Source organism: Lathyrus oleraceus, chromosome 7 (assembly GCF_024323335.1).
Source record: "Lathyrus oleraceus cultivar Zhongwan6 chromosome 7, CAAS_Psat_ZW6_1.0, whole genome shotgun sequence".
NCBI classification, from domain to species: Eukaryota; Viridiplantae; Streptophyta; class Magnoliopsida; order Fabales; family Fabaceae; genus Lathyrus; species Lathyrus oleraceus.
The window spans coordinates 240,325,042-240,341,978 of NC_066585.1; the positions used below are offsets into that span (position 1 = coordinate 240,325,042).

General features: G+C 36.2%; 1 pseudogene; it reads right to left on the reverse strand.

Moving 5' to 3' along the window:
• Positions 1–16,013: 16,013 nt before the first annotated feature.
• On the reverse strand, positions 16,014–16,113 carry LOC127109122 (uncharacterized; annotated as a pseudogene).
• Between the last annotated feature and the right edge of the window lie 824 nt (positions 16,114–16,937).

Here is a 16,937-nt window from a genome sequence, read left to right on the forward strand (position 1 = left end):
CTGCAACATACTCTCCCGGTCTTACTGCAACATCCTCAACTGTTCCTCAAGATGCACCCTCACATGTTCCTTTTGAGTCCACTTTTACATTGCCTCCTGAGTCCATTTATCTCGCTTCTGTCCTTTTACCTCCCCAATCTTCGTAACTATCTCTTCAATTTCTCTCCTAAGGTTTACTTCGTTAATTTATTGTGATGGTCCAAAAAATAACTTCAAGTCGGCGCCTCTTCCAAGACCACATACATGTCCAATATTCTCCTCAGTTCCAATCGATTCTACCAAGATGTCACGAAGATCTTGTTGAACGAAGATATTAACTTTGGCTTGTTCAACTAGTAAATCCTACAATACATATAAAAGTTCAATGATATTTACCAAATTGAATGAACTAAAATAAGTAATACTGAAAAAAATATCTCCTTACAATTTTTCCAGACACTTTGAGTGTAACCTCTAATGTGAACTCGCCATTGGATCTTTGACGTATCCTCTTCCATTTCTCATGGCGTGATGGTGGAGATGGAATGCGATCAATGCTTATAAAAGTATCTTCCAACTCTAGTTCCCTTTTTTTTATTAATCATTTTCTGTTCAAGTTTATCATATCTTCCACGAGGCAATCCATGTGGATAGATATTTTTAGCTCTATTCTCTTTTCCTTTTTGGCTCTTAGCCTAGAATTCATAAGTGGTGCGAGACTTTACAGCATACTTCCAATTTTTCTTATCAATAAATGAATACTGAACATATGGAGGCTATACATTATGTTTTGGATGTTTAATATATTCATCTGTGAGTTATGTCTTAAAGCCCCTCCAACATTCACCAGCATATGCAAGCCATTTATTTTTCAGCATATTATCTTTGGAACAATAAACACTTCTTACATTTACATGATAGAGTTGACATTAGTATTAAACCAAAAAATAAATGGTCATACATACTTGTAAAACAAATCAAAAAGTTCATAATAAATACCATAATATCGGTCCATATTCTATCTTTCAAATCACTATCAACCTCGTTCCAATCATCTATCAAAATAATCAATTTACTCCTACCTTGTAATGCCACGTAACCCTTAAAATCATCAATATTTTCACCATAAGTTTTACTGGATCTTAAATTTAAAATTAAACGGGGAGCGAACACTGTTTTCATGGGATTTTTTTGAAGGAGAATTGCCATCCAAGGCGCAGCGGAATTTAAAAATTTATCCATTTAGTGATCCTTACGAATGGGCATGATCAGTGATAGAATCGTTACCTCTTGTGGCGATTCAAACCTTTGGTGCAGATCTCTTGTAATGATAAAAAACTTGGATACAAATCCACGGAGCGATCACGAACGTTGAACGATGACAACGTCTCTACTCAGTCTACACGAACGGGTTCCTTCAATCTCAGTGCTAGCTGGTACGAATGAAGGCTTTGAGTGAGAGAGAGAGGGAAACGAAATTCCAAGTCTTCACTTGAGTTTTAGTCTGAGTTACAATGCTTCTACCCAAGGGTTCTATTTATAGAACCACTTGTGTGGGCTTCAGGCTAAAAGCCCACTTAAGTGTATTTTGGCCCATATCTCATAATATGCCCAAAATCACTTAAGCGTGTGGTACCTTACCATATTTCGTATTCCACTTAAGCGCACCGTACCTTACAGTGTTCCTTAGTTACTCTATCTCTCATCAATCCGTCCTTTGTGTGTGACCCTGTAGGTTTTCGCGACATTGGCAATTATATTAAATCACGCATTTAACATAATAAACAGTGAGCGGTATCTAGCAACACATCACTGCTACCCAAGACACAAAAATGTCATGTGATCTGACAAAACCTCCTGTGATAATAATTATGTGTATAATTACCCCTTTGCCCTTATGTCTATATTGAACACAAGGTATAGACCGTGTCATCCTTGTCCAGTTCAATATTGGGCCCATAGACATTTATCCTGTTACGCAGGATGGGCAAATTCCATCTAGGTCACTCATGTCCCTCAGCATGCTTCGTAGAGTACCCATCAACTGTCTTTATGGTTATCCAGTTACGGACAACGTTGGATCAACAACAAAGCACTCGACTCTACATCTAGGGTCCACAGTGGTTTTAGGTCGAAGAGTGGTATACACTATTATCACCATGAGAATAACTTATGACACTTTGCATAACTTTCTATATAGTATTCTCATAGCGGGTCAATCCGGTATAAATATTACTCTTAATATTCATACCTATGTTTAAGACTTGATAACTCTTTATCCATGATCCATGAGATGTGATCATCAGTCTACAAACATAATAGTCTTAATGCTTTAATATTATCCCACTTCACAATAAAGCTCGACTACGGATACTTTAAGAATAGTGTCCTTATGTTTAATGTGATCTCATGATTAAGTCATACTTGATACATTAAACGGACTAGCTATTCTAGGGACTTTATTAAACAACCATAATAAAGAAAAAGCCTTAAATAATTCGATACAAGTACCAAAAGTATTGGCCTCTAGGGCTTACACAAACATTTTTAACCTTGGTAAACATCGCGACACCTCTATTTTTCTTTTAATTTTTGTATTAATAGAGGTTGCATCAAATGAGTAATATGTCATCTACACATAACACCGGGAACACGATCATGCTCCCACTAACCTTCTTGTAGACACAAGACTCATCTTCGTTCTTGATGAATCCATATTGTTTTACTGTTTCATCAAAACGAAGATTCCATGAGTAGGTCACAGGCTCATCTTGATCCATGAGTAATACATCACCTTGATCTATTATGAGATATCCATATCTCTTAGGTAGGTGACGTATCCTGCTTGACCTATGTTGGTCTTGTTCTACTTGAGCAGGTTGCTCTAATTCCTCCATAGGTGTATCAATGCCTTGTGATTCTTGAATTTCTTCAAGCTCTACTTTCCTCCCACTGATTCCTTTGGAAATAAAATCCTTTTCTAGGAAAATTCCAGTTTGAGCGACAAACACTTTGCCCTTAGAATGATTGTAGAAGTAATACCCTCTTGTTTCTTTAGGATACCCTACAAATAAGCATTTGTCAGATTTGGGCTCAAGCTTAGTTGAAATTTGTCGTTTCACATAAACTTCGCAACCCCAAATCTTCATGTAAGACATATGTGGTTTCTTACCACTCCATATCTCATATGGTTTCTTCTCAACCTTTTGGATGGAACACGGTTAAGTGTGTAAGCTGATGTCAATAGTGCATGTCCTCAAAAGGAGTTTGGAAGATCGGCGTGACTCATCATGGATCGGACCATGTCTAACAGGGTACGATTTCTTCTCTCAGATACACCATTCCCTTGGGGTGTTCCAGGAGGAGTAAGTTGGGATAGGATCCCACGCTCTTTCAGATGGTCATCAAACTCTAGGCTTAAATATTCACCACCTCGATCTAATCGAAGAGTTTTAATATTCTTACCTAGTTGGTTTTATACTTCATTCTTGAATTCCTTGAACTTTTCAAAGGACTCTGATTTGTGTTTCATTAAATACACATAACCATATATACTGAACTCATCAGTAAATGTGATGAAGTACTGAAAACCTCCTATGGCTGGTATGTTCAGTGGTCCACATACATCAGTATGTATAAGGGCCAAAAGATCATTCGCTCTTTCACCTTTTCCTGTGAATGGAGACTTTGTCATCTTTCCAATTAAACAAGATCTGCATGTCTCATATGATTCATAATCAAAAGAGTCCAACAGTCCATCTTTATGGAGTTTGGGAATGCGTTTCTCATTTATGTGGCCTAATCGACAATGCCAAAGGTAAGTTGGATTTAACTCATTAGGTTTCATCCTTTTAGTATTAATGTTATAAATAGGCATTTCAAGATCAATGACATATAGTCCATTGTTCATTTGTGCAGTAGCGTAGAATATATCATTCAAATAAATTGAGCAACAATTGTTCTTTATTATAAATGAAAAACCAAACTTGTCCAAACAAGAAACGGAAATAATATTCCTGCTAATTGCAGGTACATAATAACAGTTCTCTAACTGAATTATTAAACCAATAGGTAAAGTCAATACATAAGTTTCTACGGCTAAGGCAGCAACCTTTGCTCCATAGCCAACTCGTAGGTCGACTTCACCTTTTGCCAAATCTCTACTCCTTTTTAGTCCCTGCACATTTGTACAAATGTGAGAACCACATCCAGTATCTAATACCCATGATGCAGAAGTAGATAAATTAATTTCAATAACAAAAATACCTGAAGTTGAAGTCTCTACTCCATTCTTCTTATCTTCCAGGTACTTTGGGCAGTTTCTCTTCCAGTGTCCGGTCTTACCGCAATGGAAGCAAGTGCCTTCTTTTGCTATGTCTCCACTAGGCTTTAAAGCAGCAACGGTGGGTTTGGGTTTGGCAACTTCCTTGCCTTTCCCTTTATCACCCTGCTTAGTGGGCCTTTTGTTCTGTCTCTTTCCATTTCCGATCATCAGAATGGACTTCCCTTTTGACTTCAGATTCTGCTCGGCAGTTCTTAACACGGCGAGCAGTTCAGGAAGAGATTTGTCCATTTCATTCATATTGAAATTTAGGACAAATTGACTGAATCTATCTGGCAACGATTGCAAGATCAAGTCAGTCGCAAGTTCCTTTTCGAGGGGAAAACCCAATCTCTCAAGGTTTTCCACGTACCCAATCATCTTGAGCACATGGGGACCTACAGGGGCTCCCTCAGCTAACTTGCCTTGAAAAAGGGCTTTTGAAATTTCAAACCTCTCATGCCTTGCTTGCTCTTGATAGAGCATTTTCAGGTGTTCGATCATATCGAACGCTGCCATGCTCTCATGTTGCTTTTGCAATTCTGAGTTCATGGTAGCTAGCATGAGACAAGCAGTTTCATTGGCATCATCGTCATGCTTCTTATAAGCATCTCTTTCTCCCTTAGGTGCAGAACTAGGAGGTTCCTCTTCAGGAACAGGTGTCTCCAAGACATACAGCTTTTTATCATGTTTAAGGACAATCCTCAGGTTTCGGTGTCAATCCAGAAAATTTGTCCCAGACAATTTTTCCTTATCAAGGATTGATCTCAAAGTGTTGTTAGAGGTGTTTGTTGTCATGGTAATCTACATAAGAATTAATGAAAATATAAGTATCATTGACATATTTAATTAGGCCTTTAATCAAATATGCTCCCACTATTTTACTCAAAACAAATTACCCTCATCATTTGATTCGGAAAATCCCGTTGGAAGATTTTCTAGTGGGTCGAGATCCATATTTCACTTCGTTCTAAGTCCGCGTAGGCGGATTACACAAAACTAGGTTATTTAGGTAGGAACTCCTTCCAGTTGTATCTCATACAACTCTCGAAAATTTCAGTTGGGTGAATAACTCCTTATTCCAATCCATCATATGGATCATTCTCAACTCTTGCTTCTAAACATATATAATATTATTATAATTAAGTTTGACCCATTATTTTAGCAGTTGGATATTACAATTATCCCATCGCACCTTACCAATATAGAAAATGCACCTCGCGTAGGCGAAACCTACATTGTCTGATACTAGTCTTGATGAGTGCTAAAACTTGGAAAGCAAACACATATAATATTATTATAATTTGTTTAGTTAAGTTTGACCCATTGTTTTAACAGTTGGATATTACAATTATCCCATCGCACCTTACTAATATAGAAAATGCACCTCGCGTAGGCGAAACCTACATTATTCGATACTAGTCTTGATGAGTGTTAAAACTTGGAAAGCATAAACTTAATTTTTAATTTGATGGAATTGCAATTTTTCTGATCTCACCGGCTTATTTATCATATAAATCGCCTCTCACATGCATCAACATACATTCACATGCATCAACATACATACATACATAATGAAACAGTCATGGCCCCTAACGCAATTGTTCTCCCAAGCCAAGGAGAGAACCTAAGCTAACCTAACAACGATCTAAGCTTCTCCAAGCAAGATCTTCAAGGTTGTCTCCTTTGGCACTGACTTCTTTGCTTTCTTCATATCATTACATTACACAAAAGAAACTCGTTTTACATACGAGGGAGTGAGATGAGAAAAGAAGTTACATTGAGAGATTAAAAGAGAGGCGCGACACGCAGGTCGTATTTTAAAAACCAAAACAAAATAAAGGAAAACTAAGGCTATAACCGATCACCACAAGACAATAATAAACACATTATTATTATTATCAAATTTAATTCTTTTAATTAATTAAAACCAAATTAAATTTCGACGACCGATCACACTACGCAGAGTTAGCCGGGGGTCCGCTGCCCGGTCAGCGGACGGGGGTCAAAGGGGCAGCGCCCCTTGCGGGGTTGAAGGGGCAACGCCCCTGGCCGAAATTTTTAATGAACAATTCATTTAAAATCGGCGTCGCTTTTCGCATCAACACTTGATACTTTAAAGCACTAAGTTAGTCGAACGAGTGAATTTTACCTTGCGTTAACCGGTTAACCATATGTGTTAACCGGTTAACACTGTTTGAAAATCTGTTCAAAAATTGTTTTCTGCCTTGCGTTAACCGGTTAACCAAATGCGTTAACCAGTTAACACTGTTTGAAAATCTCTTGGAAAACAGTTTTCCGTCTTGCGTTAACCGGTTAACCAAATGCGTTAACCGGTTAACACTGTTTGAAAAACTTAAAAATTTTATTTCGTATTGTGTTAACCGGTTAACCATATGCGTTAACCGGTTAACACTGTTCCAAAAAGTGTTTAGAAAGCACAACTCTTGTGCAGTCACAACCCCAATCGCATAACTCTCTGACAACACAACCCTTGTGCCGTCACTAACCCTGATGCACCAATTTCAGACCGTCAAACACATCTCGATTGTTGATTCAGTATGATTGATCAACATGTCATTGCTTCACCATACTAATGTCGGATCAAGAAGCAAACGACCATTGATCGCTCAAAGGAAAACAATCATTGAGTGTTTGAATGAACGAAACGAGAACACTATATCATATATAATGTATTTTGCATCAGGATTACATATATCATATATATATATATATATATATATATATATATATATATATATATATATATATATATATATATATATATATATATATATATATATATATATATATATATATATATAACTTGATCGATCTCAATTTAATCTTTGATTCATTTTGTCTTTAATCATATTAATACAGAACAAAAACATTTATCAGATTCATGGTTTCGTAAGTGGCTCTGATACCACTGAAGGAGAATTGCCATCCAAGGCGCAGTGGAATTTAAAAAATTTCTCCATTTAGTGATCCTTACGAATGGGCATGATCAGTGATAGAATCGTTACCTCTTGTGGCGATTCAAACCTTTGGTGCAGATCTCTTGTAATGATCAAAAACTTGGATACAAATCCACGGAGCGATCACGAACGTTGAACGATGACAACGTCTCTACTCAGTCCACACGAACGGGTTCCTTCAATCTCAGTGCTAGCTGGTACGAATGAAGGCTTTGAGTGAGAGAGAGAGGGAAACGAAATTCCAAGTCTTCACTTGAGTTTTAGTCTGAGTTACAATGCTTCTACCCAAGGGTTCTATTTATAGAACCACTTGTGTGGGCTTCAAGCTAAAAGCCCACTTAAGTGTATTTTGGCCCATATCTCATAATATGCCCAAAATCACTTAAGTGTGTGGTACCTTACCATATTTCGTATTCCACTTAAGCACACCGTACCTTACGGTGTTCCTTAGTTACTCTATCTCTCATCAATCCGTCCTTTGTGTGTGACCCTGTAGGTTTTCGCGACATTGGCAATTATATTAAATCACGCATTTAACATAATAAACAGTGAGCGGTATCTAGCAACACATCACTGCTACCCAAGACACGAAAATGTCATGTGATCTGACAAAACCTCCTGTGATAATAATTATGTGTATAATTACCCCTTTGCCCTTATGTCTATATTGAACACAAGGTATAGACTGTGTCATCCTTGTCCAGTTCAATATTGGGCCCATAGACATTTATCCTGTTACGCATGATGGGCAAATTCCATCTAGGTCACTCATGTCCCTCAGCATGCTTCGTGGAGTACCCATCAACTGTCTTTATGGTTATCCAGTTACGGACAATGTTGGATCAGCAACAAAGCACTCGACTCTACATCTAGGGTCCACAATGGTTTCAGGTCGAAGAGTGGTATACACCATTATCACCATGAGAATAACTTATGACACTTTGCATAACTTTCTATATAGTATTCTCATAGTGGGTCAATCCGGTATAAATATTACTCTTAATATTCATACCTATGTTTAAGACTTGATAACTCTTTATCCATGATCCATGAGATGTGATCATCAGTCTACAAACATAATAGTCTTAATGCTTTAATGTTATCCCACTTCACAATAAAGCTCGACTATGGATACTTTAAGAATAGTGTCCTTATGTTTAATGTGATCTCATGATTAAGTCATACTTGATACATTAAACAGACTAGCTATTCTATGGACTTTATTAAACAACCATAATAAAGAAAAAGCCTTAAATAATTCGATACAAGTACCAAAAGTATTGGCCTCTAGGGCTTACACCAACATTTTTAACCTTGGTAAACATCGTGACACCTCTATTTTTCTTTTAATTTTTGTATTAATAGAGGTTGCATCAAATGTTATATGAAAGGTACACTTTGAATCACCCATGTTTGTGTAAATAAAGAAACATACTAGCTAGATAAATGGAAAAGATGGACCATATAATAATACTAACTAGATATATGATGAAACATTTCAAGAAAAACAACATATATGGAAAAGTTACATACATTTCAATGGTATTACCATTTCCAAATGATTCGAAACACTTTATCCTAAATGATTCAGAATATAGAAACATACTAACTATATCTATGGAAGAGAGAGACCATAAAATAACAACAACATATATGAAAGAGTTACGTACATTTCAGTGGTATTACCATTTCTATGAACATTTCTAAAACTAACACTATAGTGTGTAACAACATTTCTAACAACATTTATATAAACTTTTCTAAAACTAAAACAATTTCTATGAAACTTTCAGTTACGTACCTCAAACGTGATGAAGAAGCTTGCAAATGATGTTGGAAGAGATGATGTTCGAGTTGATGTTGGAAGAGTTAACGTTGAAAAGATATGATGTTCGGGTTGATGTTGGAAGAGTTTTGATGAAAATTGACGGGTTTTTGTGAAGAGAATGATGATGAAGTTAGAGTATTTGTAGGTAAATTAAAGAGTCTAACTCTCTGAAGTATGCATGCAATAGAACAAACACGTCGGTTTTTAGGCAAACTCGAGGGAATATATTAATTATAAATTTTTAAAAAAATAGAAACACCCCATAGGGCCATAGTATGGAAATTCATATAAAATAACTATCACCTCGGTTTTTAGACAAAACCAAGGTAATAGATTAATTAATAATTAAAATAATATAAAGTTTAAAAAAATGAATTTAAAAACATTGATGCAAAAGATATTACCCCTCAGTTGGCAAATATAAATGAGATTAATACATATTAAAAATAAATAAATAAATAAAGGGGAAAAAGGAAAAAGGAAGACTCCATGTGATCCTAAACCAATTAAAAATAAAAATAAAACATAAAATGCAGTAAGTGAGATTCGAAGCGAGCTCACTTGTAGTTATATTCCATCGATTTTGGTAATAACAGGGGGTATAAGTTGTATATATCTTTAAAAAAACTTATGACGCAGCTAGGACATATATCTCGGTTATTGGTGGGTCGAGATGAAAGCTTTTTCATGAAATATATTATTTGTATTAGTGAATGTACCGACCTTGAACCCTTTGAACACACCAATAGAGACTGCTATTTTCAGGGTTGCACTAAGACCCTCCTTCTCCAAGAGTAAAATAAGGGGTGCTAAAGGAACTTTTTGCTTCAACCTCTTATGGATACTAATCTTCTTAGTAAGCCACCCATTTGTTGGACATGTGACTCCATACAAAAGAGGGGGGATGGGGGATATGGGTGTTTGAAAAACGATTATTTAAAACAAAATTATTTTCATTTTCAGAGATTAAAAACATTTTAAATAAAACGTTTGAAAATAGCGGCGGAAAATCAAAGGAAGGAAAATTTGAGGAAAATAAAAAGATAAGGGAAGATAAAGACATCATAATTTATAGAGGTTTGACCTAAATGAAGTGACGTAATCTTGTCCCCAAGAATTGATCTTGAGAGTATCCATTAATGGATATAATTTGTTATTAGGTTTAGCATATGAACGCCATTATACAAGGAAAAACAAAGTTTTAGGTTAACTTCCAACCAAACAAAAAACATCGGACTGAAGCGTCTAGTCTTCTTGATGGGTATCCCGCAAGTGCACGAAAATATCATTTATAGTATAAAAAATGTTGAACCCACAGAGACCAATGTTAACCTACTGTTATCTATTGTCGCTCTGTAAATCTAAGGCAATCAGGAAGAGTTTTGCTTCAAAAAAGATTAAAATTATTTGTTTTAGAATTAATTGAAACGGAGACCGAAATGTAATTTTTCGGCACATTCGGGACTCAGATAAAATACAACACCTAAGTTTATTAAAAATTATTTTCTGAAGAATTATTAATTTAAAAATACTACTCACTTTCACGCAACCCGTATTGTATTTCAGAACCGTAATTGTCTGTTGTCGTACGTAACAAGTTACAATTCCGAAAAACTTTTTGAAAACTAATAGTCCATAATTAATTAATAAAACGTTGTCGCTGTTTTTAAAAATTAAATAACTGAATTTGAATGGTCGATCACACTTTCGCGCTGAAATCGGTATTACCATATTTTCACTTTCGCGGTAAAATCTCAGTTTTTGAAAAAAAATTCAAAACCAAAAAATTAAACTGTTATAAAATTTAGTGCCGATAATTTTATCGAGTCCCTTCAGAACAACGGTCCTCATATTTTGGGCTCTAAGAGTTTAGTCAGACATATCTATTTTGATTAAACTAATGTGATCGATTTGCAATCTGAGTAAACTAAACATGATACTTAGTTAATTTATTAATAGTAATATATATATATATATATATATATATATATATATATATATATATATATATATATATATATATATATATATATATATATATATAATATATATATATATATATATATATATATATATATATATATATATATATATATATATATATATATATATACATATATATATATATATGTGTTGGTGTAAGCCCTAGAGGCCAATACTTTTGGTACTTGTATCGAATAATTTATTAATAATAAAAGGGCATTTTCTTTATTATGGTTGATTAATAAAGTCCCTGGAATAGATAGTCCGTTTAATGTATTAAGTGTGACTTAATCATGAGAGCACATTAAACATAAAGACACTATTCTTAAAGTATCCGTAGTCGAGCTTTAGTGTGAAGTGGGATAACATTAAAGCATTAAGACTATTATGTTTGTAGACTGATGATCACATCTCATGGATCATGGATAAAGAGTTATCAAGTCTTAAACATAGGTATGAATATTAGGAGTAATATTTATACCGGATTGACCCGCTATGAGAATACTATATAGAAAGTTATGCAAAGTGTCATAAGTTATTCTCATGGTGATAATGGTGTATACCACTCTTCGACCTGAAACCACTATGGACCCTAGATGTAGAGTCGAGTGCTTTATTGCTGATCAAACATTGTCCGTAACTGGATAACCATGAAGACAGTTGATGGGTACTCCACGAAGCATGCTGAGGGACATGAGTGACCTAGATGGAATTTGCCCATCCTGCATAACAGGATAAATGTCTATGGGCCCAATATTGAACTGGACAAGGATGACACGGTCTATGCCTTGTGTTCAATATAGACATAAGGGCAAAAGGGTAATTATACACATAAGTATTATCACAGAAGGTTTTGTCAGATCACATGACATTTTCATGTCTTGGGTAGCAGTGATGTGTTGCTAGATACCGCTCACTGTTTATCATGTTAAATGTATGATTTAATATAATTGCCAACGCCGCGAAAACCTACAGGGTCACACACAAAGGACGGATTGATGAGAGATAGAGTAACTAAGGAATACCGTAAGGTACGGTGCCCTTAAGTGAGTTATGGAACATCGTAAGGTACGGTGTACTTCAGTAGAATATGAAATATGGTAAGGTACCATGGGTTTAAGTGATTTTGGACATACTATAAGATATGGGCCAAAATACACTTAAATGGGCTTTTTAGCTTGAAGCCCACACAAGTGGTTCTATAAATAGAACCCTTGTGCAGAAGCATTAATGGCGGTTGCATTATTTTCGTTTTCTCTCTCTCTCTCTCACTCAAAGCCTTCACTCGTACCAGCTAGCACTGAGATTGAAGGAATCCGTTTGTGTGGACTGAGTAGAGACGTTGTCATCGTTCGTGATCGCTCCGTGGATCTGCATCAAAGGTTTTGATCGTCACAAGAGATCTGCACCAAAGGTTTCAATCGTCACAAGAGGTAAATATTCTATCACTGATCATGACCATTCGTAAGGATCTCTAAAGGAGAAAATTTTAATTTCCGTTGTATTTTAGATCGCAATTCTCCTTCAATATATATATATATATATATATATATATATATATATATATATATATATATATATATATATATATGAGTTTGCAGCAAGAATGAATGTATGTATGAATTGTATCAATTCAAACATATAAATATGAGTAAAAGAACAGTAGCAACGATAATTGCAAACATAAATAATAGGATGTGGTAGTGAAGTGACAATAAATATAAGGAACTTATAATGAAAACAATGAGAAAAACTGCTAAATAAATAAACCTGCAACTAAAACTAGTACTACAAAATTTCTAAAATAAATTCCGAGAAAAATATTTCAGCAAGATTACACTACAAACGATCCAAATATCTTTGGCAAAAATTCTGATTCTAACTCTAAAGTGCAGTAATTCCTCAATGAGAGAAACAATTGCTTTACAAAAGTGATTTTTCTGCCTACAGTTACTCTAGAAAAACTTGGATTCTGAAAAACTGAAAATTAAGCCTATTTATCAAGTTAAAACTAGTAGAAAACGTCCGGAGGTCATATTTGGAGAGTGGGAGAAAAGTCTGTAGAAGTGGAGCAAACAGATTCTTCATTAGTGCTATTTTTAAGGCCTTAGAGTCCATGGTGGACGCCATGGCCTCATTGCGAATGCCATGAGCACAAATTGTGGGGAACATGGCTTTTAAGTCCGTGGCGAACGCCATGAGTGTAAAAATTCACCCCTATGATTTTCTTGACTTTTTGGTGCGTAAGTGACTTCCACGTCATGGAAAACGCCATGGTGAACTCCATGAGTGCATATTATTCGTCTTTTCTCCATTTTTTGCTATTTTCGTCTTGTTTTCTCGCGTGGTTGCCCCTTGTCGCATCCGCGAAAAACAACCGGCGGGCTGAAACAAAAAAACAACACAGAGCCGCCACTGCGCGTTATTTATCCCAAAATAGGGAAAGGAAACACTCAGAGAAACCTGGACAAAGCATGGTCTCGCGACCAAAGAGAAAGGGTAAGGGAGTCGGTTACTGATAACACGAAATTATATCATATTTTAGGACTTAATTCAATTAAATTTTATTATTATTTATTTCAGTTCACTTCATTTTATTAGATATTACGCGGTATTTTCTTCCTATTTGCCTCAGGTGGCTTATTTTGAAGCACAAGTAAAAATGGAAGAAAAGGAGTGCAAAAAGGAAAGAAAATGAACCAAATGTCAAAGCCCAGCCCAAAACACAAAACGCAGGTGCCATGCATGTGACGGACGTCACAGAGGCTGTGACGAGCGTCACGCCTTGCACACTCCTGTGACGGACGTCACACATGGTGTGACGAACGTCACACCATTCCCCTACATTTTTGGCGCAAGGAACGCCTCAGAGACGTTGAGGTGACGTTGAGGAGTGTTGAGCCCTATATCCACGCCATGCTTTTATGCACGTTGAAGACCTTTTTGGCAGCGGAAGCGGTTACTCAAACATATATAAATAGCCACTTGCAAAACCAAAAAGGGTTCCGAAGCTTTTCCACATTTTTTCCTTTGCCGTTTTCGCTTTTGCATATTTTCTTTTCCAGCAACTTAACATTATTGTTTCTTTATTATTTTTACGAGTTCTACATTATCTCTCTTGCAATTTTTATTTTCCTTTTTCCTTTTTAGCATTTAGTTAATTCTTTTCGTGCAATAGTTTCTACACCGGAAACTATTGTGCACCTTTTTACCGGATCTAACCTTACGTTAGAATCCAGTTTTTATTTCCTTCGTTTTGTTTTGTTGTTTAATTGAAGAATCCAAGAACAAATCCTACCGGCTTGTGGTGGAGTGCTCAAGACTATTGTTTAACTCATTCAGGTTCTTTAATTATTATTTAATGCTTTGTTTTATTATTTATTTATATTATCTGCCTGGGATGAGTCTGTTTATGCATGATAAGTATTTTAGTTTGTTTAGCATGTCTGGCTAATTCGCTTAGATATCGGTATGTAAAGTAAGCGGAATAAGGAATCAAAACTAAGTCGGTTAAATTAAGTTTAGAATTAAAATCACTCTTTTTACGGTCTCAATTTACAGGTTTAATAACAAAGGTTTTTACGAAAGTAAAAGACATAAAGAAGTTAAAATCAATAGAGCGAGAGTTTGAGGTTTTAACTGGACAGTGTAAATTAGACATTAATTCTAGATCAGGGCGAGAGCAAGTTTTAGAGTTAATTAAATTCCGACCCTTTCCAAAAAGTATTTTTAAAGATTGAATGTGAGGACGAGAGTTAAGCATTCGAATTTAATTATATAACCTAAGTCAACAGAGCGAGAGTTTGAGATAAGGGTGTTTAAACGGTCAGTGTTTTCTTGAAAAGAGTTTCTATGGACTGTATTGCTTTCAAAAAATGGTTTTTGACTTAATTATAAGTGACAGCTACATTAACATAAAATCATGGTTTATTCAACAGAGCGAGAGTTTGAGATAAAACTTTTAATCAATAAAGTCAACTGAAAAGATTTATTTTAAAACCAAGAGACCGACAAAGATTGATTCCCTAATTACGACGAACTACATACCGATATCTGCTTTATTAATATTTAATCTAGATCTTAGTTTAGTTTTTAGCTTTCCCCCAAACAATCAAACATTGTTCACCTTAGCTTTACGAAGTGACCTTAGATAACGGTATATCGATTCATAAGTCCCTGTGGGATCGATATCTTTTAAAACTACGCGATAGAACTGTGCACTTGCAGTTTGTACCCCAAATTCGACTCATAAAGTCGCGATCAAGTTTTTGGCGCCGTTGCCGGGGACTTTTATTTAATCGATATCGTAACTCTTCCGTTACGCTGTAGAGACTAAGGTTTCTTTTTCTTCTATTCTTTCTTTCGTTGATTTGTATGCCACGCACTCGCTCTCAAGGCGAACCGCTCTATTTACGAATCAACGATATCGAACTATATCTCCGAGTCCTACGACGAATTCGGGAATATCATGCTGCAAACAATCTCCCTCCTATAGAACTTCCTGATTTCAAAAACCTTTTTCCTTCGATAACCGAGATGGCAGAACCAGCTCGTGCTCTTAGAGATTACGCCGCTCCATCGCAAGATGAGCCACATTCAAGTATTGCTCCACCCGCAATCGAAGCAAACAACTTCGAACTTAAACCTTCGCTGTTGCAGGCTGTGCAACAGAACCAATTCTCTGGAAATCCTACCGAGGATCCAAACCTTCATTTATCCGTATTTGTCCAATACGCTGATACTGTTAAAGCTAATGGTGTCACTTCAGAGGCAATTCGACTTCGTCTTTTTCCTTTCTCATTAAGAGATAGCGCTAGAAGATGGCTTCAATCTCTTCCTTCCAACTCAGTCACCACATGGAACGAGTTGAAGAAAGTTTTTCTTGCTCGATATTTTCCGCCAAGCAAAACAGCTATGTTAAGAGCCCAGATAAACGGATTTAAACAGAAAGACAACGAGTCTCTTTTCGAAGCATGGGAAAGATACAAAGACATGATGAGACTTTGCCCACACCATGGTTTGGAAGACTGGTTAGTAATTCACACATTTTATAATGGTCTCTTGTACAACACAAGGTTAACAATAGACGCCGCTGCAGGTGGTGCACTAATGAACAAACCTTATGCTGATGCCTACCAGCTTATCGAAAGCATGGCCCAAAACCACTATCAGTGGGGAACCGAACGAACAATGGTGGAAAAACCTCAAACGAAAACTGGCATGTACGAGATAAGTAACCTTGATCACGTTAATGCAAAAGTGGATGCTTTGGTCCAGAAAATTGAAAGTTTAAATGTATCACCTCCAGCCGCCGTGGTTGCTATAACTCAGAATTGCGAGGTCTGTGGAATCCAAGGTCACACTTCTACGGATTATCAACTCTTGACAGGAATCCAAGCAGAGCAAGTAAACTATGCTCAAGGAAGCCCCTACTCGAATACCTATAACTCAAATTGGAAGAACCATCCAAACTTTTCGTATAAGAGTAATAATGCTTTGTACGCACCTGGACAGTCTCAAAATCAAGCCCCAGCTATACCTCCGGGATATCAGAAACCGAACCCATCCATGCCTAACAATAACGCCCCTAGGAAATCCAACTTGGAAATCATGATGGAAAACTTTATAGCTTCCCAACAACAAACCAATAAAGATTTCTTAAACCAGAATGTACACACTGGCGAACAACTTAAACAACTAGCAAGCAAAGTAGATGCCTTGGCTACCCATAACAAAATGCTGGAAACACAAATATCACAAGTAGCCCAACAACAAGCACCTACTGCTGCCCCAACTGGTACATTCCCTGGACAGCCCCAACCTAATCCGAGAAGCCACGCTCATG